Here is a 27,885-nt window from a genome sequence, read left to right as displayed (position 1 = left end):
AGCCTTGTCTCTCAGCCTGTACCACTGTCTGGGCTCCAGCTACACTGGACTTCCTTCAGCCCCTCACCCCTTGTCACGTCCCAGCTTTCACACACACCACCCAGACTCCCTTCCCCTTCCCCACTCACCTCTGCCTAACTGACTCCTACTTGTCTTTCCATTCTCCACTTGAGTGGCACTTCCTCACTCAGGCCATCTGCTCCCCCTGACCATCTTAAGCTCCCCTATTTACACGTCCGAAGAAGCCTGCAAGTCTTCTTTTGTAATATCATACACGCAACTACTCTGCTGATTCAATATGCCTTGTCTTTCCTGTGAGCCCAGGGACACACCTGCTTTGTTCATGGCTGTATCCTCACGTCTACCCCAGCACTGGTCTCACGGTAGATACTTAATATTTACTGAGTAAAAGAATTACTAAATTCATTCCTCAGTTCTTAGCTTTCCAACTCGTCTTTTGATTCACACTGATAATTTAACAGACTTCCTACTTTATTACCATACATCATTGATTAAGATTCACTGATTGTAAAAGACAAGCTATTTTATACAACAATAGGAAAGGAAAATGGTTGCAAGTTAAATTGTGAAATAATATTGAGATTTACAATTTTTATCTTGTACTTATTGAAAGAGCTCTGTTAGACATCCTTAGGCATGGGTTTTATTATATTCCTAAAAAAGGAAAATTTTAAAATATGAGTGAAATAAATTGGTTAGATACTTCAATTTAATTTGCTTTAGGTTTCACACTCAAAACCCACTCTTCTGAACCACTTTGCCACAGGGTCCAATGACTGTGTTTTTCCACACAGTATTGTCCTCCATGCCACCAAGAGCATCAGTGATGCAGCATTTCTTAAAAGAGTGCTCAATCCCAAATATCTGGGATTTCCTCCTAAGCTTCTGATGCCTTTCCACATCTGACACTGGCTATTAGTAAGAAAATCTTACTAACAGCTGTCAGCAGAAGATTTCAGTCAACACCTTGGACCACATTCCTTCCTCAGCTGGTCATGGACTGAATCATTGCTGAAACAATAAGGGGTTTCCCTTGTCTTGCAGTCAGAACCACCAAGTTCACACACACACACACACACACACACACACACACACACACACACACACACAGAGGCAAGGCAGCTATAGCACAACCAGCACCTGACCAACTGCAATAAAAGATGCTTTCCATTGTATGATACGTCCTGGTATCAGAGTATTAAAATGTGAAGAAAATAAAACATGTCCTAGAGTCAATAAAACACGAGAGGTTGGGGGCAGGGCATAGCTCAAGTGGTAGAGCGCATGGTCAGTACACAGGAGGTCCTGGGTTCAATCCCCGGTACCTCCTCTAAAAATAAACAGACCTAATTACCTACCCCACTAAATAAGTAAGTAAGTAAGTAAATAAATAATACTTTAAAAATAAATAAAATACAAGAGGTCAAAAAAGACTCTTCAAGAGAACTTGGGAAAGTTAATAAAAGGAAGAATGCAAATTCATTCTCTCCCTCTCCCTCCCTCCCCAACTCTCTCTCTCTCTCTCACCTACACACACTCAGTCACTCCCTTGTGGTTCCTCACATGTAGGAGTGGGGAGGTGGGTGCACGCAGCACGGAGCTGAGAGAAGGGTGGGGGATAAATCCAGCCCGCATTGCTCTAGCCACGCCCCACACCAGGTGCTTCCACCCTCGAGGAAGAAGGCATTTCCTGACTTTCCACCAGCCCAGCCACCTCCCATGAACAGTGTCCTCCCAGAAGAGACTCCTTTAACTACTTTTTGAGCTATTAAAATACTTTTTTTTTGCTTCTCTTTTTGTGGCAAAAAAAAAATAAATGAGATCTACCTTCCTAAATTTTTAACTGTATAATGGAGTGTTGTTAGCTATCAGCACGATTCTAGTAGCAGGTCTCTAGAACGTATTCATCTTGCATAACTGAAACTTCACAACCAGTGTACAGCAACTCTCCTTTTCCCCCTCCCACCAGCCCCTGGCAACCATTGTTCTGCTTTCTGCCTCTAGGAGCTGGACTACTTAGATCCCTCATGTAAGTGGAACCATGGAGTAGGGCTGATTTCACTTAGCATAACACCCTCAAGGGTCATCCATGTTGTTGCATATGACAGGATCACCTTTTTAAAGGCTGAATAATATTCCATTGTATGTACATACCACATAAAATAACATTTTTAAGGACCCAGTTATTAAATAAATGGGCATTTCTTAGAAATGTGTCATCACATTAGACCAGACCCAGTGCCAGAGGTTCTCATCCCCAGTCAGCATGCCAGGGCCCTGAGGGCTCAGCTTGTGAATACTCAACCGCGGCTGGGAAAGGCGGAGGACAGGGACGCTGCTGGAAAAGACAGTGGGTCTCTCTGTGCCTCAGATTCCTCATCTGTGAAATGGTCATAAAGGATTATATGATGTATCAGTTCAGGGTCACAGCAAGAAAGAGATTACACACTCAAATGGGAGTTTTTATGAAGGGGATTATTTACAAGGTGTAAACAGGATTTAAGAAACCATCAAGGGATGATAAGCAAGTGCCCCCCATTGACCAAATCCAAACAGGAGCCAAAGGGCAGAGAAGTGATTGATGTGGTCCATGGACACTAGCCTCCCAGGACCCAGAACAGTGTGGAGAAGTGGGGAGAAGGGATCTGGAAGGACAGAGTATGTCCCTCTCAGATCATCTCTGAGTCCCCCTACAGCTGCAGCTTTCTACGACCATTCTGGAACAGAATGAAGTTCACTACAGCAAGAAAAAGAATCTATTTACTCTAAAGACCGGAGGAAAATCCACTAGGATGCATTTTCTCATCATCCTGTGCTTAACTCAGAGAGCAGCACTTGTTTGCTGCTTTTGGAAACAGCTCAGATTGAGAACCCCACACTCAACGGTCCCTGTTTTTCTTTAACTGAGCTCTTACACGTGTGGTGGGATTCTGTTTTGAGCTAGTAATTGATGTTTCTCCCTCCTCGTCTTATCCCCTGACACCCTTCCCTTTTTCCAGAAGGAGGATCCTGCAGTGTCCACTGCCTCACAGACGAGACGTTCCAGCAGGAGCAGAATAAAGGCTTTTGGCTTTCTAAACCCAGGCTCTTAAAGTCGCAGAGCACAGACAACAGAGCAATGCTTACCATCTGCTCCTGCCCACACTCCACACCCAGGCTGGGAAGCAGGGAGAGAAAGAAAGTGAGGACTGAGTAGACAGTGCAGTTTCTGAGAAAAGGGCCCCGATCCTTCCCCACCACATGAAGACAGCGAATGGTCGGCACCACGTGACCTCTTTTTTCTCTTCTCACTCAGGAGTCACCCTCAGTCTGCCCTCTTCCCCTTGGCTGTGCCGTGCTCCTACGCACAAGCACAGGGGCTCGGGGCTCACAGGGGTGCTCAGTCCTAGGATGGAGCTGCGGGCTTTTTAATTTCAAGAATCAAGGATCTTTTTGAGAATTTGATAAGTGGTTGCTTCTAAGGAAGCTCCTAGTATCACTCGCCCTAAAGATCAGGTGCTGACCGGAGTCCAACATCTGTCCTTTCCTGAGTGTAGAGGTCCTCCTGGGCTCCAAAACGCTTGGGGTTTTGCTGTGACTGTGACTGTGACACAGATGTCCACCCGGGCAGCACCGGCCATTAGAGAGACGTCACAGCTCTCTCAGAATAGAAGGGAGTCACACTGCGTTAGAACAAAACCCCATTCGGAAAAAAAGTAAAAATGAGTTTTCTGAGTAAACATGTCTTTTCTTCTTTCAAAGGAGTTACATGAATTCCAAGAGGCTTTAAAAAGTGAAGGGAGACTAAGTTCTGACAATTGACCCGTTAAAAGGAGGAGGGGAGCTGCCAACCTGCCCATTCTGAAAGAGGAGTCTAGCTGGGCCCGAGGCTACAATAACTAGCTGGATGACTGTGGCTAAATCACTTAACCTCTCTGTGTCTCGTTTCTCTCATCTGCAAAAATGCCCGGGGTTTGGATTAAAAGCAGGATCCAGGTCCTTCCCAACTCTAAAAATATATGACTTTCAACCTAGGAAAGGGACTTTCCAGTTCAGAGTCCAAGGATTTGCCATTGAAAAATGAAGCAGAGAAGGAGGAACCGCCATCATCAGCCAGCAGGGCTGCAGCCTGACAAACAGCAGAGAAGAAGCGCTTGGAGGACTCTGTCGTCCTGGTGCCTTGATACGTTAGGGCTGCGTTCCCATCTCAGATGATGCGGTCCAAATGGCTATTCCATGCATCTCAAGAATGCCCCAACCATATTAGGAATTCTCCTAAGTGGGTCCTCCGTAACATTACACAGCCTTGCTCCTGACATGGACATTTCAGGCAGCTTTGACCTCAACTCTAGACAAAAATATTACAGCTGGATGATTTGTCAAGTGCTAAGTCTAATCCTTGCTGTTCTTTTTCCAGAGCCCTTAAAAAGAAGAGTGCCAGATGTTAGGCTTGTATGTCTAATGGGAAACTGAATGGGCGGAAAACAAAATGCAGCTAGCCTAATTGTAATATTTAGCTGTTTCTGAAAACCCACCATCTAAACATATCAGAAATAACATATTTTCAGAACTGTGACAAAGTCAAAGTCAAGTCTCTCAAACCCCCCAAAATTAGTCTGTCACGAGTAATTCAGAATAAAGCAATCTGTCAGTTGTTAAATTCAAGCACCCTTTTATAAGTAGTTTGAATGCTTCCAACTCAATAAATACCATGTTAACATATCAAAAATATTCAGAGAGAATTTTATCAACTTCAGAAAACATTAACTAATCAGTTATTTGGGTAACATCAGGCTGGATCTCCCACAAGCACTCAGCACTTACCAGGGACAAATCTAACACATGGTCTGTTGCCCAAGCGGGTCTGCCTCTTGCTATCCCTTTCCACTTGTCACACAAGCCTGGAGCCTGAACACCAATTCATACCCCTCCACTTCCTCCTCTCGCCAGTAACCAATTCTATAGATTGTGCTTACCGAGCATCTTTGTCTCCTGTTCTCTCTCTTTGCTGCCCCTGCCTTAGGTCAAACCTTCGTCCCCTCTCTACTGGACAATTACAAAGTCTTCCAGGCTTCGATGTCTTCAATTAATTCATCCACCCTTGAGATTTCCCTTTCTCAAATACACACTTGACGTGTCATTCCCCTGCTCCTACCCATTCTTCAATGGCTCCCTGTTTACAGGAATAACTCAAAATTCAACGTGGAGTTCTCTTTCACACGCCCCACTCCAGCCTTGTCAAGTTGCCTACTGTTTTTCACTGATCCATTTCCCTGGTGACATTCAGGTCTCTGGGTCCTTAATGACCAATCTCTCCCCACCCCACCTCCAAAACGATCCATCTAACAATTCTACTTCTTTCAAGATGAAAACTCCTTATCCTGGGCTTGCATAGCCTGTCACCTGCCTCTCTCCTCACCTGGCACCACCCTCCTCCTCCACTGCTCTGCTCCAACTGGACCGGCCCTCTGCAGGGTCTGCTGCCCTCCTGGGGGTGGCCACCTGCATATACTGGAGGCCCTGTCCCCACTACTCCTCACCTGCCTAACTTGATTACATCACAGGTTCAGGGTAATTCCCTCAAAGAGACCTTCCCTGACCCCACAGAAGAAATGTGGTCCTTCCTCTACCTAGTCTGCAGCCTGCTGCCCTCTTCCTTTATTACACTTATCACAACTGATAGTTATTCTGTTATTAATTCAAATAATAAACAAATTCTTGGGTTATCATTGTGGTTGTTAATTCAAAGCCCACTGCCCTCAATGGATACTAACCTCTGTGAAGTAGGGATGGATCAGGTCCATAGTTAATCCCCAGAGGCTAGCACACTGCTTAGCACTCAATAAAAATGTTTAAGCCAATGCATGGATGGTATCTCCAGCCTCACTGCATCTATGAATAATCTTCTGCTCGGTCCCACCAAGCAGGTAAGGACTACCTCCTCCCTTGTGGCTCAGCTGTGCCCTGAACAGACTTAAATCAGAGCACACCGGACGCCTAATGCACTTCCGTGTCATTCTTCCACGACACTATATGCTCCTTGGAGTGCTCCTTGCAAAAATCATGTCATGTCTCTGAGCCATGTGAATCCTTAAGGCACAATAAAAAGGGTACAGAGAGGGACATATGTCCTCAGATATCAATTTGCGAGGGTGCCACAAGAATGGCAGCAAGATAATTCTGGACTTCAATTTGCACAGTAGGTTTTTTTCAACATCACATAACAAACATAAACCTACTATGCTTACTTATCTATGTTCAATTCTAGATGCACTGTAATATATTATATTGCTTTTGGGGACTGGGTGCCCCCTCTGCGCCACTGATCTATCCCCAGCTTCTAACATAGTGCCTGCATGTTACAGGTGCTCAGTAAATGTTTAATGAATAAATGAACAAGAAATAAGTAATAGCGTGAAAACTGAACAATTCTTACCCTCAAAGAATTTACTACTTAAAGAAATAAACAGCAGACACACCAAATTTTGAAACCACTGTAGATGAAATTGCTCATGAAACTGCTGCTTTTGTAAGGCAGTTTCATGTGGTTTAATCTAATACTCATGTGCAGGAGTGTACCTGCGTACACTGTTCACCATGTTTATTTATAACTTTTATCCATTTGTGCAAGGTAAATTGTGGTGCAAACAACAGGCATGTGTAACCAGAGTAATCATACATTTTGGTTTGCCTGACACCATTAAGCCCATGGCCCGGAAACAGTTATTTCACTGTCAATAATTATTTCATATTCACTACAAATATTTCACTGTTAAACATGTCCCAGTTTGGATGATTAAAACTCTCCGATCTGCTAAAATCCTCTTAAGACACTCTAAAGGCCATAGCCATAAGAAAGCTTTCTCTCTCCATGAACGTGAATGCTTTCTCCTTTGAAGAGAAAAGACGTGTGTGAGCAGAATGAATGCGGGTTTCCCATGAAGCTCATCTGGACAGAATGGCACGTGCAGGGAAACACAGGCCAACGGTAACTAATCAGCAGCATAATCTTTGCTGGTTCTGGAAGAAGACTAGAGAGAATCCAATACGTAACTCACAGCAATACTTCTTCAAAGTTCCTTCCCTCCTCTCCAAGCCCCACATCACAGAGTTCCTGGGATGGGTGGGTCATAGGAGAGGAACCTGGGCTTTTCCAAAGCCTCGGGACCAACTTCCAAAGCACACTTCTCCTCCCACTTCTCTTTTACTCCAGCCCAGGAACTCCTCTCCAGATTTTTCATCACCAAATTACAAGAAGCAGACAGCAGACCTGGCAGTGATGGAACTTTCTTTAGAAGAGAGAGGAGGAGGAAGAATCTAAGCGGTTAAAGGCAAAATTCTTTAAGGGGTGAGAGGGAAAGAATCTCAAACACTGCACATTAACAATATGTGCTGCGTGCACACGCACACACACACACCAAAAACAGGCAGAGAGACTGCAAGTTTAAAAGAGATGACAGGGGAAGGGGGAGGGTATAGCTTAAGTGGTAGAGTACATGCTTGGCATGCACCAGGTCCTGGGTTCACTCCCCAGTACCTCCTCTAAAAATAAGTAATAAACGTAGTTACCTCCCCAATAAAACAAACAAACAAAAAGATGAAAGAGACATAATGAATCAAGTGGATTCTGAATCCAAAAACTGTTTGAGGACATGTGAATATGGACTGCATACTAGATGATTTTGTGGAATTACTGTCAATTGTCTTGGATGTAACAATGATACTGTGTTTATATAGAAGATTGTCTCTATTCTTAGGAGAAGTATGTGGAAATATTTAGGGGTAAAGTGTCAGGATGCCTTTAAACCAATATTCAAGGGGTTCAGAAAAAGAATGTGAATACATACATCTTACTTAAACACAAACCTAATCCAATGTGCATACATTGGAGCAAGAGAGGAAAAGTATGTGTAGCAAAATGAAGGGTCTATGACCATGTACTATTCTGTTGACTTTTCTGTAGGCTCCTCTTAAAAATAAAAAGGAATGGAAAATAAATAAATAATAAGTAAACAAAGTCCCTTTCACATGTGTACTAAACATTCCACACAACGCCCAGCTATTCTCTGAAGCTCTAACTGCACTGCCCCCAGGGGGAAACAATGCCTCCAGCCCTTCATGTTGGGAGAGATTGTTTATTAGACCCTCAGGGAATCTAACTTTCTGATGGGAAAGTAATCGCTTCTGGGCAGTGCCATTAGGAGAACTAGCTCTGCGAGGAATCAAAACTAATCTCTTAAGCATTTCCTCATGGCCTCTGCAATGCAGTCCCTGCCCCAGCACAAGGCAGTCTCCTTTTTCTGACCTTCTTTGCCCACCATATGTGGGTGACGCCACCCCTCCTGATAAATGACCAGGATTCAAGCATGAGTATGATGCAGCCTCAATCCCTCAGTTTCTTATTGCAAGGATGACCACTTAATTTATCATTCTAATCAAGATACTTTTGAGAATGCAAGGGGGCGCTAACCAGACAGAGTGCCGGGACAGTGCATATACTGTCCCTGAGACTGTCCCAGGAAAATTGGAACTGTTTCAAGTACAGACATATGTTCACCCTATTTATACCCCATGAGCAGGTGTATTAGACAAATACATAAATGATGGCAACAGCATATAACAAAATAATACAAAGCAACTGCATAAACAAATTGCTTGAGAGTTCAAAGGAGGAATAAAGTAATTTATTTGGAGGAGTTAGGAAGAATCTCCTGGAGGAGGAGGAATTTCAAGTTGGTTTTAATAATAGGATTTCCACAGGTAGAAATGGGAGACAAGGTCATTCCAAATGGAAGGAATTATGTGAGCAAAAGCCAAAGTAGGAAAACAAGAGGTATACTAAGGAAATGGAAGCAATCCAGTATAGCTGATCTAATGTGATACACACACACACACACGGAATATTACTCAGCCATAAAGAGAATGAAATAATTCCATTTGCAGCAACATGGATGGACCTAGAACTTATCATATTAAGTGAAGTAAGTCAGACAAAGACAAATATCATGTAATATCACTTATATGTGGAATCTTTTAAAAAAAAAAGATACAAATCTTATTTACAAACCAAAGATAGACTCATGGACATAGAAAACAAACCATGGTTACCAAAGGGGAAAGGGTAAGGGGGGGATAAATTTAGGAGTTTAAGATTAATAGATACACATTACTATATATAAAACAGATAAACAACAAGGACCTATTGTATAGCATGGGGAATTATATTCAATTTCCTGAAATAACATTTCATAGAAAAGAATCTGAAAAAGAATATATATGTATATGCATAACTGAGTCGCTTTGCTGTACACCTGAAACTAACATTGTAAATCAACTATCCTTCAGTGAAAAAGCAAAATTTTAAAAAATTAAAAATTAAAAAAATAAATTTTAAAAAAAGATTCCAAAATGAGATTGAAAATGGGGATGGAAGTGAGAAATAGAAAACAGTGAGTTTTGTTAAAAAAAAAAATCCAACATAGCTGACCTAAAGAGGTGTCCACAGGAAAGGCAAGGAGACGAGTCTAGAGAGGTGAGTTGGAACCTCAGTAAAAGTGCACCCTCAGTCCAGCAGGCAATAGGGAGTCACTGAGGGGTTTTGAGGAGGACAGTTATAAGACTGGAGGGCCTTGAATATCAGGCTAAAGACTCAAAGCTAGAGAATCAGACAGATCTTTTACAGAAGAGTCCTCTACAATAAGCCGCACCCCCCACCAGGGTAAATCCATATTACCCCGCCTGAAAACATGAGTGATGTAAACCAAAAGAAAACTGGTACAGACACCGAAGCCGGAAGCACCTCAAAACCACCCTTGTTCTCTCCTATGGGGGGTTCTGTTTCATGTGCTGGGTCAAGTATTACTTCTTCTGTCAAGTTTTCATCATAAACATTTTCACAGGAGCCCTATTGCCAGAAAGTCGCTGTCACAGAAACAGAAATGAGAGAGTTAAAATGTTCAGACTTGTCCAAGCATGAGAAGATGAAAACAGAAAACAGCATTTGAGCTGAAGGGAAAGCAAGTTACCCAGAGGGGAGGGATGTGATAAATTTCCTTTGACGATAGGAAATTACATTTTCAAGGCACAGCTCATTTTAAATGCAAGTCCTTCTACCCCACACAAAGAAGCTTGAGGCAATCTCACATTTAATAACATTAATTTATTTTTCCCAAACGTTAATTTATAGATATTTAGTGGATTACATAGAGAATTTCTGGGGCAGAGTAAAATACAGTGTTTTGGCTGTTTTCAATTTTATTCCAGATATTTGACCAAGTAAGAGCACATGCCTCCTAGAAGAATAAGTCATTTTAGAGCAAACTATTAATATCAACTCTTTCCGGAAAAGGTGGACAACACTGGCAAAGCAATCTCCTTTCCAGAGGAGAATGGCCCAACAGGAAGCCAGAGCTCTGGTCTCTAAACACAAAGCCAGGAATATTTGTAAACAGAAAGCACATATTCCCTTTCTATAGAGGGTGTGTCCTGCTCTTCAAACATATTCCCTGGTCAGTTAAGGCCATACATGGATGGGAAAAAAAGGCTGACCTAGAGAAGTAGTTCTTGAGTTTTCAGTCCATAGAGTTTTGTATCTACAAAGGACATCCAGGAAAAATAAACAGGAGCCAACTTTAAATGGCTTCCACTAGGCTTTGAGCTTTCAAAAAGGTAACTGCAATTATATGGAACTCATCAAATATGCCTAAGTCCACAAATTCATGCATATGTATGAATGTGTGTGTGTGTGTGTATACACACCTTTGCAGGATGAAAGGGGACCAGATTTATGACTTTGAAACTTAGTAAATGAAGGAAAAGAGTCAAATATTGCCCTTGTCTCTCTTATGTGAACTGTACCATTGGGTGATCAAAAAGTAGATGAGAGGAAGTAATTCTTTATAAAAGTACTCCATCTGATAAATGAACAAGTCTAAATCAGAATATCACCATTTTACCAGCCCCAATAAATAGATGAATCTAAGCACTGAGCATCAACAATGGTCAACATTATAAAAAAGAGACAACATCTGTCGATATTACATGCTTCCTGATGGAAGAACACTCTCATAGTGTTGCCAAAGGAATGGTATCTGAGTCTGATCAAGCCTCTAAATCCAGCTACTACATTACAGGAATACAGAAGATAGAGGAACACAGTGCAGTGTACCATGACTATGAGAAACTCTACAGGTCAGAAGACTAGATTCATCCACAAATAAACTATAAGGAAAAGAAAGGGATGGAGCAGGAATCTATAGGTTAAGAGAATGGTGTATCAGTTTTTTTTTAAATGAGGAAACTCATTTTTTAAAAACTGTTAACCTATACTATCTAAGGATGCCCATGTGGGTGATTACTATTAAAGGCTGGACAATGGTTATTTATAAAGGGAACTCAGAGATTGCAACTGAGATGCACCACATGGAAGGGGCTTCTGGAGTCAGTGGCAAATTTTTATTTCCTGACCTGGGTGGTAGTTACAAATACTTTTGCCTCATGATAATTTACTAAGTTATATATTTGATTTGGAAGAGGGGGTTCTACCTGTGTTTTGTTTTACAGTAAAGTAGCTTGATTTAAAGAAAAGAAAGAAAAGATACTTCCAGTGAACTCCTCAGAAGCATGAAAAAGGACCTAAAGAAGCATCTATTATTTTACAAACTGAAGGCAAGTGTGATATGTAAGTAAGGCAATAATGATTCATATTTGGGGAAAGTGAGTTAGAAATATTCTCAATACACTTCTATAATCAATACCAGGAAAAAGTCAGCTAGGAAGGAATATAATTCAACTAAGGAAAGTTAAAAGGAAAGATGTTGATCAATATGCAGGGCTCTGTGGCCACCATTCCCAGCAAATCCCCCCGTGATCCCCAAAAGCGCTGCAGCTCATCTCCCACGTACAAAAGGGGGTGGTTTAGCAATCTTCGGGCAAGACCTACATTAAAATCACAACTTAGAACACTAGTGTTTCGGAACAAAACCAGCCTCTTCTGCTAATTTTCGTCCTCTGAGAAACAGCAGCCACTTTCTCCCCTTGAAAGCCTGTTTCTGGGCTCCTATGGAAACAGGACTCCTGGCCTTGGGCACCTGATGACCACGTGACCTGTGCTGACCACCATAAACTAAATGTGTCATTTGACCTACCAAGCCATAAAATCAGTTAAGTGCAGTCACACTCTGTTGTCGAGTGGAAGTGATATCTAAGACAGCTCTGCAGCAGGTCCTAAAGGTGCAGTAAGTTGCACAATTAAGTGACTCAGACTCCGTGGCCACCTACTTCTGCTACATTGCTTCCTCTCTCATAACCCGCACCAATGACCTCATGAGGAGTTCCTTGTGCCCAGGTGATGGTGGAAAAAAGACTCAGGTATGTTTTATAGATAATTCTCCATTACAAACCAGCACTAGCTGGAAATAGTCTTGCCTGTGCACAACAGTGGAGAAATAAAATTCTCCCCTTTGGTAGAACTTCACAGTACATCTGGGTATCCACTTTGTCTAGACTGAAAGATGACCAGAAATACAAATCCATACTAACTCATAAGTAGTAGTTAATGACTTAGCCAGATGGTCAGAGACTTGGAAAGAATAGAATTGAAAAACTAGTTTAAAAAAAAAAAAAAAAAGAGGACTGGAGAATATATGGATGACCTTTTGGGAAAGGTAAAGAATATGAACTATTTGTACCTCATGTAAATACTCACTAAAGAACACCCACTGCAGAGGAGGCTCTGAGTGGTCAGGTGGACAAGATAGCACATTCTGAGGATGTCAGTCTGCCTTTTTCCCTCCTGGCTACCCTAGTGCTTTCTCCAAGGACTTATACTCAGAGTGTCTGTGGCAGCAATCAAGCAGCCTATGCATAAGCAAATCTTGCCACCGCCATTACTGAGTGCTCAGCCTCCCAGCAGCAGGAGCCAACAATGAGCCCGGGTGGACCAGCTAGCCATCTAATGGGGGTTGATTACAACTGGTCCCCTTCCAGCACGGAGCAGGCAGATTTGTCCTCACTGGAATAAACACATTCTGGATATAGATTTGCCTTTTTCAAGTACAACCATCCACATACTTTGACAATGTGCCATTTACCATCATAGGACCCTACCCCTCACAACATTTCTTCTGACCAAGGCACTAATTTCTCAGCAAAATTAGTGCAACAACTAGCTTATGACCATGAGATTCTCTGGTCTTGCTACCTACTCCATCATCCAGAAGCAGCTGGCCCTAAAGAATGGTGGAATCACCTACTGAAGGCTCAGTTATGTCAAGAGCTGGGAGATAAATTTTGAAAGTTGATGGCCCGGTCTTACAGGATGCAGTATGTGCTTTGAATCGACAACCCATAAAGGGCGCTGTTTCTTTCATAACCAGAATACATGGGCCTAGGAACCAAGGGTTAAAGCTAGAGGGTCTGCTTTTATTATTACACCTAATAACTTAATTGCAAAATCTTGCTTCCTGTCCCTGAGATTTGGGGCTCTGCTGGCTTCGAGTTATTAGTTCCCAAGGAAAAACATTTCCACTACAGGCACAAAAACGTTTCCACTGAACGTAAATTTGAGACTGCCCCCTGGTCACTTTAGACTCCTCACGTCACTGAACCAATGGACGTAATTACAGTTGTAGAATCTCAGAGCTGGAAAAATCCTTAAAAGTAATCTAGCCCAGGGTCTTACCCAGTGCATGGATCCCGGCTTTTTCATCTTAAATCCAGTGACCTCTACGTTTTGATCACCTGACCTCTGCTGGACAAATCCCAGCAACTGCCTCAAAAAGGTGAGCCATGTATGAGCAGACACTTCTCATGATTGAAAAAAAAAGTCCTTCCTTTCATTAACCTAAACTGTCGAACTTCTGCCCATTGATTTCAGTCTATTTTCTAGAATAGAACACATTTCCTTTCATCTTCCAAGTTTACATGCTTTGTGCTATTTTAAAAACACATTTTTATCACGTGTGTTTTAGTCTGCCATGAGACAGCAAGGTTTGCATGGAGAAAACCCGGAGCACAAATTAAGGCTATCAACTACTGTTCATATTCAACACCCAGCAAGAGTGTACCATGTGGCCAGAGGTCTCCATAGCCAAAGGGAAGGCAGCAGAATTCAGAAACTAATTAAAACAGTGAATCAGTGCTTGTTCCTGAGGCCTGTTGCACATCCAGGCCTTTAAAAATAAATATTCATCCACATGTTCACAAGATTACTAACAGTTTCTCATTAGGTGACTACTTAGCTCTTTAATAAACCAAGAGATTCTCTCCCAGGTAGTCACAATATTTACCACTATGCAAAGACGAAAACTGTCGCTAATGAAATCTCATTCACAAAAGCCCATCGCTTCAAAATGACTTCTGAAGTCACAGAGGCAGGATGTGACCTTGTTCTTGCAGTGTTTCTAGCAGCACTCGTAGCAACCCCTCCCCCCAAATAACTGCATGATATGTTCTTTATACCATAAATTTGTACTGTTGCTATAGAAATAAAACCAAAAAAATAATAATAATAATGAAGTTGAAGACAAAAGAGTCTGACAGAATGTCTCTCATGGAAGATCAGAGGCTGGGCCAGCCTTGCACGACAGCTATAGGAGGCCGCTGCCTCTGTCGGGTGTGATACATACCTTCGGCAACTACCTTCGTCATCTTCATCGTCATCGTGGTTAAACGCACTCAAATGCCTCTGATACAGAAGAGGCAATGTCAATTTCAAAGAGAAACATAAAAATAGCAAAGGCCAGGAAGCAATCATTATACAGAATAAATGTAAAAAAATAAACGTATGGAAAAATATCTCTGTAACTTGTAATCAAAGAAATGCCAATCAAAACAACGTGCGATACTACTTTTGTCTCAAACTCAGAACAAGAGGAAACAGACATTCTCAGTACTGCAGATGGAAGTGTAAATTGGTAAAACTTTTCAGAGGATTAATTTGCCAATATATAACAGAAACCTTTAAAATATTAACATATTTTGGTCCAGAAATTTTATTTCCTGAAATATAGGCTAAAGAAACGATGGAAAAAATGGGCACACAAGAAGTATGTACAAGGGTTTCATAATTTGTAATAATCAAAAATCAGAAACATCCAAATAGGAAGCAATGGATGATAAATAAATCATGGCTCACCCAGAAGATGGAATCCTATGCAACCATCAATAAAAGCAAATATTATAATATATATAGCACTTACCATACAGCAGACTCTATTCTAAGCAATTTGTAAACACATTAACTCATTTAATCTTTACTATAATTCTGTGATGTAGGTACTATACTGCCCCCCCTTTACAGAGAAAACTAAGGCAAAGAAGTTAAGAAACTTGCCCGAGGCCACCAAACTAGATACCGCTGAGACAGTGTTCAAACTCAGGCGGTTTGATCTGATCCCTGACTCTGTGCACTCACACCATTATACAGCAGAATATTTAATGTCATGTTGGAAATCTCAAATATACATGTAAAAATGTTTTAAATGAAACTACCAAATTGGTGTAGTGTGTGTGTAATATAAAATATTATCCATACATATGCCAAAATACCAACAACCATTATTGGAATTATAAGCATTTTTTAACTTTGTTCCATTTGTCTAATTTTTTTTTTTTTTGCAATTAGCATATACAGTTGGCCTTCTGGATCCATGGGTTGTGTAATTGCAGATTCAACCAGCTGGAGATCCACAGATGTGGAACAGAGAATACAGAGAGTCCACTATATTAGGGACTTGAGCATCCATGGATTTTGGTATCTGCAGGGGTTCTGGAATTAATCTCCCACAGATGCCAAGGAACGACTGCATTACATTGATAATTTTAAAAATACAAGAATGCTGTCAGTACCATCACTTAAATATTCCTGACAGGCCCCCTTCAGCCTAGAGCTGGAAGGGACCCAATTCTTAGCATGACTATTTGGGCAAACTGAAGTGCTTCACATCAGTTTACCTCCTTCTTGACCATAAGATGCACTAGTTGCTGTAGTTTTTAAATCTTCTTGAAAACTAAAAAATAAAGGATCTGGACCTGAACTGATAGCACTTTGTATATAAAACCTCTTATATAAATAAAATCTTTTTAGTTTTTCAATACCTGAAGTTTCAAAGCACTCAAACCTGTATTTGAATAAAGTCTCTTTATTCTCAGCCTTCACTCCTAAGTCATCTGAGTTTCTGAGTGTGCAAATATTTAACTTCAGAAACAAAATTCCCAGTCTGGTGAGGATTGTGCTGCTTCTAATAGGCACTTTCAGGGCCCCTGACTCACTGGGATGTCCCGATGGCCATCACTTTATTGTACTAAACTGACCCTGGAGCTCCTCCATGGTAATTCTCAACTGAACCAACTAGAGGATTTAAACTGCCCTCAGGAAAAGGGCAAGTGAAATTAAGCCAGCACCTTCCCACAAGGCTCTGTCTACACCATGCAGAAAGAAAACGATTGCTTATGGGTCAATGGGACAGAGGCAAAATTATATTCTCTCAAAGAACAATCTTTGCTCGGATGAGAAATGTTTATCACACAGTTCTCTGCATGGGCTCACAGAGTACATAAGAAGTACGGTAAGCTGCGAGCCTGAAGAGGATGCCGCGTCAGCTTTCGTCAGGGTCACACTTCCTTGGCAATTCTCACCACCTGGCATCTGGTGGCCTTGATTATCCCCATGGCAGCAAAGCCCTTAGAGGCCCTAAGTGGAAGGCTCCAGATTCTGCAGCATTTACCAGAATAAGCACATAAATAAATAGCACATTTGGGTGGCGTATCCACATTCATCAGTAAACCATTGCACAGTTTTTTCACATTCACTTTAGCAATGCTGCTGGGACTCCTCTGGGCCCCAAAGCTGCAATGACTGTAGTGGGCAGAAGTCTAAGGTGTCCCACCAGACTCCCTCACCCAGGTGTCCACACCTGTATAACCCCCTCCCCTCGCGTGAGGGTGGAACCTGTGAATATGGTGGGATGATGACACCTCAGTCAGGTTACATTATGTGGCTAATGGTGATGGATAGGCACTGCTTCTTAGCCAACTAAAGAGAGATCAGAAGTCAGAGAGGTACACTCCTACCGGCCTGGAAGAAAGCAGATAACTACGGTGCAAACTGCCGATGAGAGCCAATTGGTAAGGACCTGCAGTGACCTCCAGGAGCTGAGAGGGGTCCCAGCCAACTGCTGGCAACGTCAGTCTTACAGCTTCAAGGAAATGAATCCTGTCAACAACCAGTGATCTGGGAAAACAACCCTGAGCCTCGGATGAGATCACAGCCCCTGCTACCACCTTGATTTCAGCCTGGGGAGACCCTGAGCAGGACCCAGTTAGCCTGCGCTGGACTCCTGACCCACAGGAACTGCGAGATAATAAATCTGTGTTGTTTGAAGCCCAAGCTCCCCAGTTGTGGTAATTTGTTACCCAGTAATAGAAAACTAACACACTGACCGTGCTGGTGACACCGTCAGAACATGTGCCGTGACGCTGTTTCTCACGCTTACTGTCTTCAGAAGGAACTCCGGTCTACAGCATTCACCCCTAAGGAACCCAAATGAGAGTGCTAATTGATATCTGTGTAATAGTCTGGAGTTTATTCAACTTTCAAATACAATCTCATTTGAATTCTGCATCATTAATCTGAGCAAATCTGGGCAGTGATGATTAGAAAGGAGGATTCAGGAGCCAAGCTGCCTGGATTCAGCTTCTTCCTTCTGCCACTTACTAAATGAGCTCAAGTCAGTTCCTCGACCTTTCTGTGCCTCACTTTCCTCACCTGTAAAATAGGGATGTGATCATCTCTACCTCCTAGAGGGCTGTGAGGATTAAATGACTTTAAATAAAGCCTAGCACCTAGTAAGCACTGGATACGTGTTTATTGTTTTTGTGATCAGCTGGATCAATAGTAGTACTTAAACACACCAGCTAGCTTTGTTTACTTCCCACTATAAAATGCTCCAAGAATTAAGGCCCAAGGTTTTAACAGGTTCTACAACACTGAACTTGTACGTTATCCTGGAGAAAGGTAATCCACAGCCCCCACCCTCTAGCTGTTATCCTAAACAAAGTGGGGAGAACACAGGCAAAAAAGAATGAGCTCTCTGCACCCCCTAGAAAGGACCACAGATCCAGGGGAGAGCAGGAGTGTGATGGCTTCCTTAAGTGGCCTTATAAATAAAACCTAGGTTTCAACAGAATTCTGGTTTTGAGACGAGAACACAGACACAGGTGGGCTTCTGCTGCTATAATTAGACTCATGCAGCCCACATCACATGCATTCTGGAGCACAGATGGGCTGCCACGCTGTCTAGCTCCAACAGGTGTTCCTTCCAGGTGGACGTAGTAATAGTGAATCCATTAAAAGCCATTCGGGGTGGGCAGGGGAGGGTTGGCACTGCCTCCTTTTGGGCTGCCAGATCCCTATGTGACAAAGACAATAGTGGTCTTGTCATTGGGATTCTTCAAGGTGAGCTGCTGGTACACTCACCTCATAACACAGAGACAGGTGCATAAAAGGACACTTTCCAGTTCAGAGAGTGCCCCACCAAGCTGGCCCACCTGTCAGGGCTGCTATGGACAACGGTGGAATTTCAGCTAGTGGGCACCGCTGTGGTTATGCTCTGTTAAAGTTTAAGTAGCTCAAGGTATATTTTCCCAGTTTGATTTTGGTCCCAGTGAAGTGTCATTGACCAAAGACCTACTTAGTCCTCCCTCATCTGTTTTACTCATTTCTCAGTTTAAGTTTTAAAGAACTCTTGGTGGTGGCAGGTAAAATGTAAGCATTTGTATGTGTCTGTGTGTAATAAATGTCCCTCTTTTGTCTCCAGCCCTTACTGTGCAGCCTTCATGCCACATAGAGAGACAGGCCCAATGTCCCCTTTCTATCTTTTGGGGTCTTTCCCATTACTTCTCTTCCCTCAAAACAAATCAATAGCTGATAAAGGAAGTGGAAAATTACAGTGGAAAGTGCTTTACCTTATCTCCCAACTACTCAAAGGTATATTGGCTTGTTTCAGAGAGTTTCCCTTAATTCACACTGGAAGATACCCTAAAAGATCCAAAAAGAGGTAGTCAAGCTTGAATGGCTACAGGCGTGCGCAGTTAGCAACAGGAACTGTGTGATCTAGGTTGAAAGGAACCAGCCCAGAAGACTTGCCTTTTAAAACTGCAAATCTAATAAAACAGCCAAACAAAAATCTCACCAGTGGGCCATGTATGGCTCGGGGCCACAATCTGTAAAGACCCTTGATTTAGAGCATAGAAGGTTTTTTCAAAAACCAATCTGATACAAGGAATGTGACCCCCAGGCAAAGGCATGAGGCTCTCTGAGAAGGTTGAAGCAACCTGAACTGCTCTCTGAAAACTGCCAAACTAGCTAATTTGTGAGCTCAGAACTCTCCACTTGGCATGGCCTGGAAGTCCAAAGGAAGGCTGCAATGACACACAGTCTAAACACAAAAGGCCACCATCAAGAGGAAATGCCTCAGCTGCTGGCACCCAATTACCTCTGAGATCTTGATCAAAGGAAAATATTTCCTCTTTCTAATCACAAAATCCAGTCACCTACTATGGTAAGGTGGGTTTCAAGCCATTTAGCAGCAAGCTCCAGTAATCAGGGACCCATTGAGTAGAGGTCTTTTTCCTGGGAGGAATTCCCTGCTAAAATCCCTTAAGAGCAGAGCTCGGTCTAAGCCTAATAGTACATACAGTCCTCAGTGAGTTTGGTCTGTTTATTTCACGTGTAACAGGATGTGCCAAAATGGAACATTTTCTGTCAGTTTAGAAATAATAAACCCAAGGCAGAATTTTAAAGTAGGTGTCCAAGAACTAGTTAGAAGAAGCAGACTCCTCACCTACAATAAGCATATCAAGGGCAGACAGCAGAGCAACTGAGAAAAGATTCTGTGAGGAGGATTTACTTGGAGAGAGCTGTACTTTAATCCCTGAGAAAGGGGTGGGGGGTGTCTTGTTCCCTCTCTGAGCCTGCTGGAGGGCAGTTCAATGGGACCCCTCAAAGAGCTTCACATGTGATGCCTGCAGTATGGACTGTGGCCTGAAAACCCTACAGGGCAAAAGGGAGACTTGAGCGACCAACATGAGCTCATGGACTGTGTTGGAATCGGACCGGCCTGTACCCCCAGAGCTCATCGGCGAAAAGGATGCCTGCATTTTTCCCATGACGAGATAGAGAGGGGGCCGCTCACTCACAAGAGAGCTGGTGGGAGGTCATGTGAGGTCCTGTCTTGTAGGGTCTCCCACATGCTGGATGAAAGCTGGGAGTGACTCCAGATTCCTCAGGATGAAGAAGAAATAAATGAAGAACCAGAGGAGAGAGAGAGTAACTCATCTGCAACAAGAGAGCTGCAGGTGAAAGGGTCCCAATGATTAGGGTAGCAAATGGCGGAGGGCGGGGGGAGGGAGGCGAGGGAGTGGGTAGTCTCTGAAAAATCCATAAAAACACCCAGGAGAAAAAAGCTAGCCTTAAACACCTGCCATCTAATAGCAATGGTATCAAGTCAAAACCTCCCGGTTCCCCTTATCTTTCCACCCCAACACGGAGGACTTGGACAGCCACAGCAATGGGAGGAATAAGGGAACACAAGTGAGAGCCACCACACCCCTTCTCTGTGTGCACTAGCAGCATGCCAACCACAAACAAGATGCTGCCACAACAGAGACATCTCCTGAGACTTAGATTTGTTGTCATCAAGGTATTAAAGGTAATACACTCACCTCTCACACAAGGAAGTCACTTTCGTCCTACCTGCTTATTCTTATTTTAATTTTCCATTACATAATTATGGGCATTTAACTGGATTTCTCAAATAGTATATGGCCCATGTGAGTCCTGTACTCATTTCCGTTTGAGGATAATATTTTGCTGAAGTTAAAGCTTTGGAAACTTCTTTAATGAGAAAGAGTTTAGAGGATTTTCTTTTTTCCCTTTTTTCTGGTTTTGTTTTGTTTTTTTGATGTTCTTCCTGCTGCTTTCTGTAATTATTCCCATAGAGCTGACAGCTCTCTTGTCCTTAATCCAGCAGCAAGTATCTGAATTTTTGATTAAACATTAATAGGCTGTCACAGGTTGAAAATCTGGATGCTGACAAAATGCTATAAAAATAGTTAAAGGTTGAGAACCGGAGAACTGGACAAGGACAAGTCAAAGGAGTTGAGACTCTTAAGAAGTGACCTGAAATCAGAATTAGTGTAAAAGGCAAAATGTTAGGAGGTTAAAAAACAGCTGTTCTCTATTTCTATTATAGACAGAAAAAAGTTGTAAATGAAAAATAAGGCTACCGATGTTGCACTAAATCAGGCTGGAGTTAGAAGGAGGGGTTGGAAGGGGAATATTCTGTAACTGCTCGTGTTCTTTGCTTCCTTGTCCCCACCTGAAAGGCCAAGCCAGAAAGAAGACACCTGGCCGCCCCTCCTGAGCTCTAGGACTCTGGTTGCACCTCCACTGGGAGGAAAAATTTCCATCATTGGTTCAAAAAGTCCAGTGTGCCTCAAATGACTGGTGTTAAAATATTACCAGAATCTGAGCATCAACACAAGGAAATATGTTAGAATTTCAACATATTTTCAGTTACTTGCAGCCAGTTATGGCCTTTATTTTAAGCAGGACATGTTATAACAACATATGGAAAATTGCTGCAAGAGTTATTTTTAAATAGTTCTTTTTTAAGAATTTAAGTCTGATAAAATACTAGAAGAGACAGAGAAGAGGAATTTGAGAAGATAGTTGGAGAGGCTGCAAAGTTATTATTTACAACTTTAAATAATGAATAAACTAACAAAAAAATAGTTACTCCTTGCTAGGGAATTTGAGGACTCACAGAAGTGGGTTCAGAAAGAGAAGAACATTTGGGAAACTCCTCCTCTGAGTGGAGGAAAAGGCGTAACTTCCCCAGGCACGGGAAGGAAAGGGCTTCATCCCACGAATGGGGTGAGCTGGGAGAAGAGCTGACAGTACCAAATGGATGTTTCTGTAAGTTGGAAAGAACATTCACGGCCACTCAGAAGGGACTCAGAAAGGTGTCCAAAGAGTTGAATGGGGAATATTTGAGAGGGACTCTAATGTGGAGAAACTTTAGTGTCATGATAAGAGCATAGCTATGGAGCAGGTCTGCGGGGGAAGAATTCCAGCAATGTCACTTAGTAGCTGTGTGAGTCTGAGCAAGTTACTGGTCCTCTCAAGCCTTCAGTTTCGACACCTGTAAAACAGAGATGTTAACCAGGTCTACTAGGTGGGGTTCTGTGGGAATTCAGTGTATTAATACATGAGAAGTACTTAGCGCCTGGCACAGAGTAGGTGCACTTAAGTGCATGGGTTCAGTAGACAACACTACAAGAAAGGATGAAGAAAACAGAGGAGAAATCCAAGGCCCACAAAGGTTAGCAACTCTTTGACATCACACTCAACTCAAATCTCTATTTCTAAACTCAAGGCTTCCTATCACAATACACTGTTGCCATGAAACCAAGGAACAATAATTAAAAAGGATTAAAGTCTAGTTTCACCTCCTTTTGCTTCTATGGGCTGTACTTTGATGGCAAGGTCACTGAGTAACTTTCAAAAGGTTGAGAACTACCTTGTTCAAAGGTGTCTTGAAAGAAAACATGGTGCTTCTAGTCCGTTGACCCTGGAGACAAGAGTCTTGGTTCAAATTTCAGCTCAACTTATGCAGCAGCTTGTGACCCAGGGAAGGCACTTCAGTGTCACTGACACATAGACCAGGAGTACTAACATGCCCATCTTGGTGGGTGTTTGTGAGGATGAGATGACAAAATCCTTACATTTTATTCTTTGTTACACAGCTGAACTACATATAGTGTTTTCCAAATAAAATGTGATTCGTATAAAAGAGTAAAAGCACTAGTACATGGTAAACATTCAAATTTTAGCTGTTCTTGTCATCATCATCGACACCACCAGTGTTCAGTTACCCAACTGATACCTGAATTTCCTCTATACCACTGGCTTTTAAACGTTTCTCACCACGACCCTTGGAGGATAAAAAAAATTCATTGATATTCAGTATGCCCATACACACATATTTGAAAGAAACATTTTACAGCACATTTACCCTTAATACATGCAACATCTCTGGTATTTTAGTTCTGTTTCATTCTATTTCATTTTTTAAATGCTGGCTGTGACTCACTAAACTGAGTCTATGATCACGAATTGGTCACTATGCACAGTTTAAACAATGCTCATTGCACCGTTTCTGCCAGCCATTTCTAGGAACCCACAAAGATACTAGATTTAGTTTACCACTGTTCACTGAGGCTAAGTTTAGATAACTTAGAGATTTTGCATAGCAAAAGACAACATAAACAAAATGAAAAGAACCTACAAACTGGGAGAAAATACTTGCAAATGATGCAACTAACAAGGGCTTAATTTCCAAAAATATAGAAACAGCTGTTAAAACTCAATAACAACAACAACAACAAAAACAAAATAAACAACCCAATCAAAAAATGAACAGAAGACCTAAATATATATTTCTCCAAAGAAGACATACAGATGGCTAACAGGCACATGAAACAATGTTCAACATTGCTAATTATTAGAGAAATGTGAGTCAAAATTACCATGAGGTATCATCTCACACTGGTCAGAATGACCATTATCAAAAAGTCTATAAATAATAAATGCTGGAGAGGGTGTGGAGAAAAGGGAACCCTCTCACTCTTGGTGGGAATGTAATTTTGTGCAGCAATTATGGAAACCAGTATGAAGGTTCCTTAAAAATCAAAAAATAGAATTACCATATGATCCAGCAATCCTATTCCTGGGCATATAACCAGAAAAAAACCCTAATTCGAAAAGATACATGCACCCCAATGTTCATAGCAGCACTGTTTACAATAGCCAAGACATGGAAGCAACCTATATGTCCATGTACATCAACAGATGAATGGATAAAGAAAATGTGGTGCATATATATATACATGATATACACGCACGCGCACGCACACACACACACACACACACACAGTGGAATACTACTCATCCATAAAACAGAATGAAATAATGCCATTTGCAGCAACATGGATGGACCTAGAGATTATCATACTAAATGAGGTAAGTCAGAATGAAGTAAGTCGGAGAAAGACTAATATTCTATGATACCACTTATATGTGGAATCTTAAAAAAAATGACACAAGTGAACTTATTTACAAAGCAGAAGCAGACATAAAAAAACAAACATACAGTTACCAAAGGGAAAAGGTGGGGGAGGATAAATTAGGAGTTGGGGATTAGCAGTTACACAGTACTATATATAAAATAGATAAACAACAAGGTCCTACCCTATAGCACAGGGGACTATATTCAATATCTTGTAATAAACTATAATGTAAAGACTATGAAAAAGTGTGTATAATAATAACTGAATCACTTTGCTCTACACCTGAAAGTAACATGACATTGTAAATCAATACTTCAATTTGAAAACTTTCAAATTATATAATCCACTCCCCAAAATAATTTAGCCTAAGTGATAAAAATTATTCCTGATAGTTCATAAATAAGCAGTGCTGCTGTTAATTTTGCTTTTATAGATCATAGTTTACTTTGGATCCTGTCCACCAAATACTTTAACTCACTGTTGGGTTGATGTTCCCTGATGCTGCACCAAGAATCTAGGAGCCCCACTTCACTACTTGAGAACAATGTATGATAAATCCTCCCAGAAACTTAGAGGATCCTTCTAAAAGACACAGACTCAACCCTTTACCGAGACATCAGTCTTTCCTTTACTGTATCTGACCGCCCCGTATCTGTTTAAGCTTCTCCGTCAGAATCATATACTCATAAGCACTTCCCTTACATGTTCTTGGACAATATTTACAAACTAGGAGAGTGGCTATAATGCATTCCACTGCCTAAAAAGTTTTACCAGATAAATAAACGTTGAATCCTCTGGCCACTTTTTATTATTATTATTATTATTATTATTATTATTATTATTATTATTATTATTATTATTATTATAGCTTTATTCTAATTCATCTCATAATGTTATAGAGGTCATGTCTGACATAGTGTTAAATCACCAACTAGCTGGTATTTGAAAAACATGTCTTGGCTTATGAGTTTATAGTGCCATTGGGTACACGCCACAGCAGCAAAGTCCAATAGAACTGACTTTGATGATGAAAAGGTTCTAAGTCTGCACTATCCAGTGTGGCAGCCACTAGACACATGTGGCATTGAGTCCTTGACATGGGGCTAATGTAATTGAGGAACTGAGTTTTTACTTTTATTTTATTTTAATTAATTTAAATCTAAATAGTCACATGTGGTTAGTAGCTACTATATTAGTGCAGCCCTAGAATATTTATCATGGTACACACTAATGATCCTGGTGATAAAGGAAATGATAAATAAAAGGTGCCATTTATTGAGCATTTATCTGGGGCCAGGTGTTAGCCTAAGCCCTTTTCATACACATTATGTAACTTACGCCTCACAACAGTTTTACCTGGTGAGTACTATCATTACTCTTCCCAGTTTTCAGTTAAAGAAACAGATCACACAGCCAGTAAGTACAGCATGGAGCTGAGGAGCTGAGGTTCCCACCCCAGAGCACAGAGCTGAACTGTTCTTCCCACAATGTGCCCTGGCCATGTGTGTGTCTGGTTTTTTGTTTGTTTGTTTTTTTCTTTTAACATTTTTTATTGATTTATAATCATTTTACAATGTTGTGTCAAATTCCAGTGTAGAGCACAATTTTTCAGTTATACATGAAAATATATATATTCATTGTCACATTTTTTTCTCTGTGAGCTACCATATATTTCCCTGTGCTATACAGTATAATCTTGTTTATCTATTCTACAATTTTAAAATCCCGTCTGTCCCTTCCCACCCTCCACCCCCTTGGCAACCACAAGTTTGTATTCTATGTCTATGAGTCTATTTCTGTTTTGTATTTATGCTTTGCTTTTTTTTGTTACCATATGACCCAGGAATCCCACTCCTGGGCTTATATCCAGAAGGAACCCTACTTCAGGATGACACCTGCACCCCAATGTTCATAGCAGCACTATTTACAATAGCCAAGACATGGAAACAGCCTAAATGTCCATCAACAGATGACTGGATAAAGAAGAGGTGGTATATTTATACAATGGAATACTACTCAGTCACAAAAACCAACAACATAATGCCATTTGCAGCAACATGGATGCTCCTGGAGAATGTCATTCTAAGTGAAGTAAGCCAGAAAGAGAAAGAAAAATACCATATGAGATCACTCATATGTAGAATCTAAAAACAAAAACAAAAACAAAAACAAAAACAAAAACAAAAACAAAAACACAAAGTGAGTGTCTGTTTTTAATTTCAATGGAGAGAAAAAAAGACCTGTACGAAAGGCTTGGGAATAAATGAACTTTTTCTCAATCCTTTTAATAATCTCCTCCACTTAGTGCCCCAGACTGGCCTCTAAAGGAAGGAAAATTCTATGAGTGAGGACTCTTCTAGTTTGAAAAACAAAATGTCTACAATTTAAATAAAAGGGTTGAGAACAACAGGTGAATTAGAATTCAACTTGTATTTATGGCTTGGAGAATCTCTACCCACTCAAGGATATGATACTATTTTTACATTTACTTAAGATTTTTTTTCTTGCCTGCTTCTGAAGATGTGGGGGGCTTAAGGATCATAAAGAGCAGAGATCACCTGGAAAAAAATTAATAGGTAAAAATTTTTAAGCACCCAATTTCTGAGACAGAGGATTAACTAAAGCTTTCCAGCTAGGTCAGAATAATAATAATTATTATTATTAACTAAGTAACAAAAACGTGGAGGCATTAGATTATACACAGAATCTGTTGTTCTCTGTTTTTTTTTAGACAATGAAATTAATCAAATTGGTGTGCAGTTTTCTCTAAAGACATGGATTGCTCACGTTGTAATTTTCATTTTTTCTCCTCCACAAAAGCAGACCATATTGCAGGAAAATATAACTCAGAAAAGGCAATTCTCTGAGGAGAAAAGCCACGTAGCCCAGGTCCTCATTTTTTGAGATCATCTAAGTGTTCTTCTGCCCATCCAGCACTAATTCAGATATGTGTTCCCTGCCTGGTCCTCTCTGAATGGATTCTTCTGTCCATTATTACTGCTGATCACTCAGAGGCTGCACTGCGGGGTTAGTGGCTCCTCCACCACCAGAAAGGAGAAGACCAGTTAAGAAAAGTGGTCACTTGGCTCTACAAGTATGCTCCTTCATATCAATGTAGGAAATCTTTATAAGCGAAGAAATGCCTGTTGTCACTTACTTGCAGTTGATCTGAATTTGTACTGTGTGTGTGTGTGTGTGCACGCGTCAGAGGTTTCAGTAAGTGTTTTGAATTTGTTTGTGGGTTTTGTCTTCTTATGTACTTTCTTCTCCCCAGTTGAAGAAAAGAAATAATCACACACACATACACTTTTTCTACTCTGAAACAGTAACTTCTCTGGGGATTTTCTAAGGAGTGATGTTTTGTCTTTATAAGATCAGACAGTTAAAGGACTTGGTTGCCTTTTACCCTTCAGTTCACGGCTGCCTCTAACCCTCTTTTCCCTTACTATGTTCCTTGAGCTGGTGGCAGAGGGAGTTAGGTTAAGAGGATAAAGGAATGCAGAGCCTTTGACAGCCTTACTGTGCCTCCAATTCCACAAGGAGATAGAAGGAAAATTTTGTCTATAATCTGTATGCTTTGTATGCCTAAATTTAGTCCTCACAAATCTGTCAATGGTAGGTATGATCCTTACCACCATTTTAGAGATGAAAATCACTGAGATAAATCGCCTAAGATTTCACAGCCTACAGGTGTCAAAGCTGGAATCAGAACCAAGATTGTCCATCCCCAATATCATAATCAAAGTCACTGAA

The 27,885-nt window shown here is 41.3% G+C and overlaps 1 protein-coding gene across 5 annotated transcripts in view; it reads right to left on the bottom strand.

Annotated features, from left to right (window-relative positions):
• The window catches only part of NCALD (neurocalcin delta), a 364,376-nt gene that overhangs the window by 257,750 nt on the left and 78,741 nt on the right, over positions 1-27,885 (bottom strand). For 4 of the 5 annotated variants that reach the window (XM_031439409.2, XM_031439412.2, XM_031439410.2 and 1 more), the window contains exon 1: positions 17,443-17,532. The exons of the other annotated variant lie outside the window; for it this stretch is intronic. The gene's annotated coding sequence lies outside the window, so the exon portion shown is untranslated. Of the gene's footprint in view, positions 1-17,442; positions 17,533-27,885 lie in introns of those variants that run through there. 5 annotated transcript variants of the gene reach the window in all.

The sequence above is a fragment of the Camelus dromedarius genome, chromosome 20 (assembly GCF_036321535.1).
Source record: "Camelus dromedarius isolate mCamDro1 chromosome 20, mCamDro1.pat, whole genome shotgun sequence".
Taxonomy (NCBI): domain Eukaryota; kingdom Metazoa; phylum Chordata; class Mammalia; order Artiodactyla; family Camelidae; genus Camelus; species Camelus dromedarius.
This window is presented reverse-complemented; position numbering and strand designations above follow the sequence as displayed.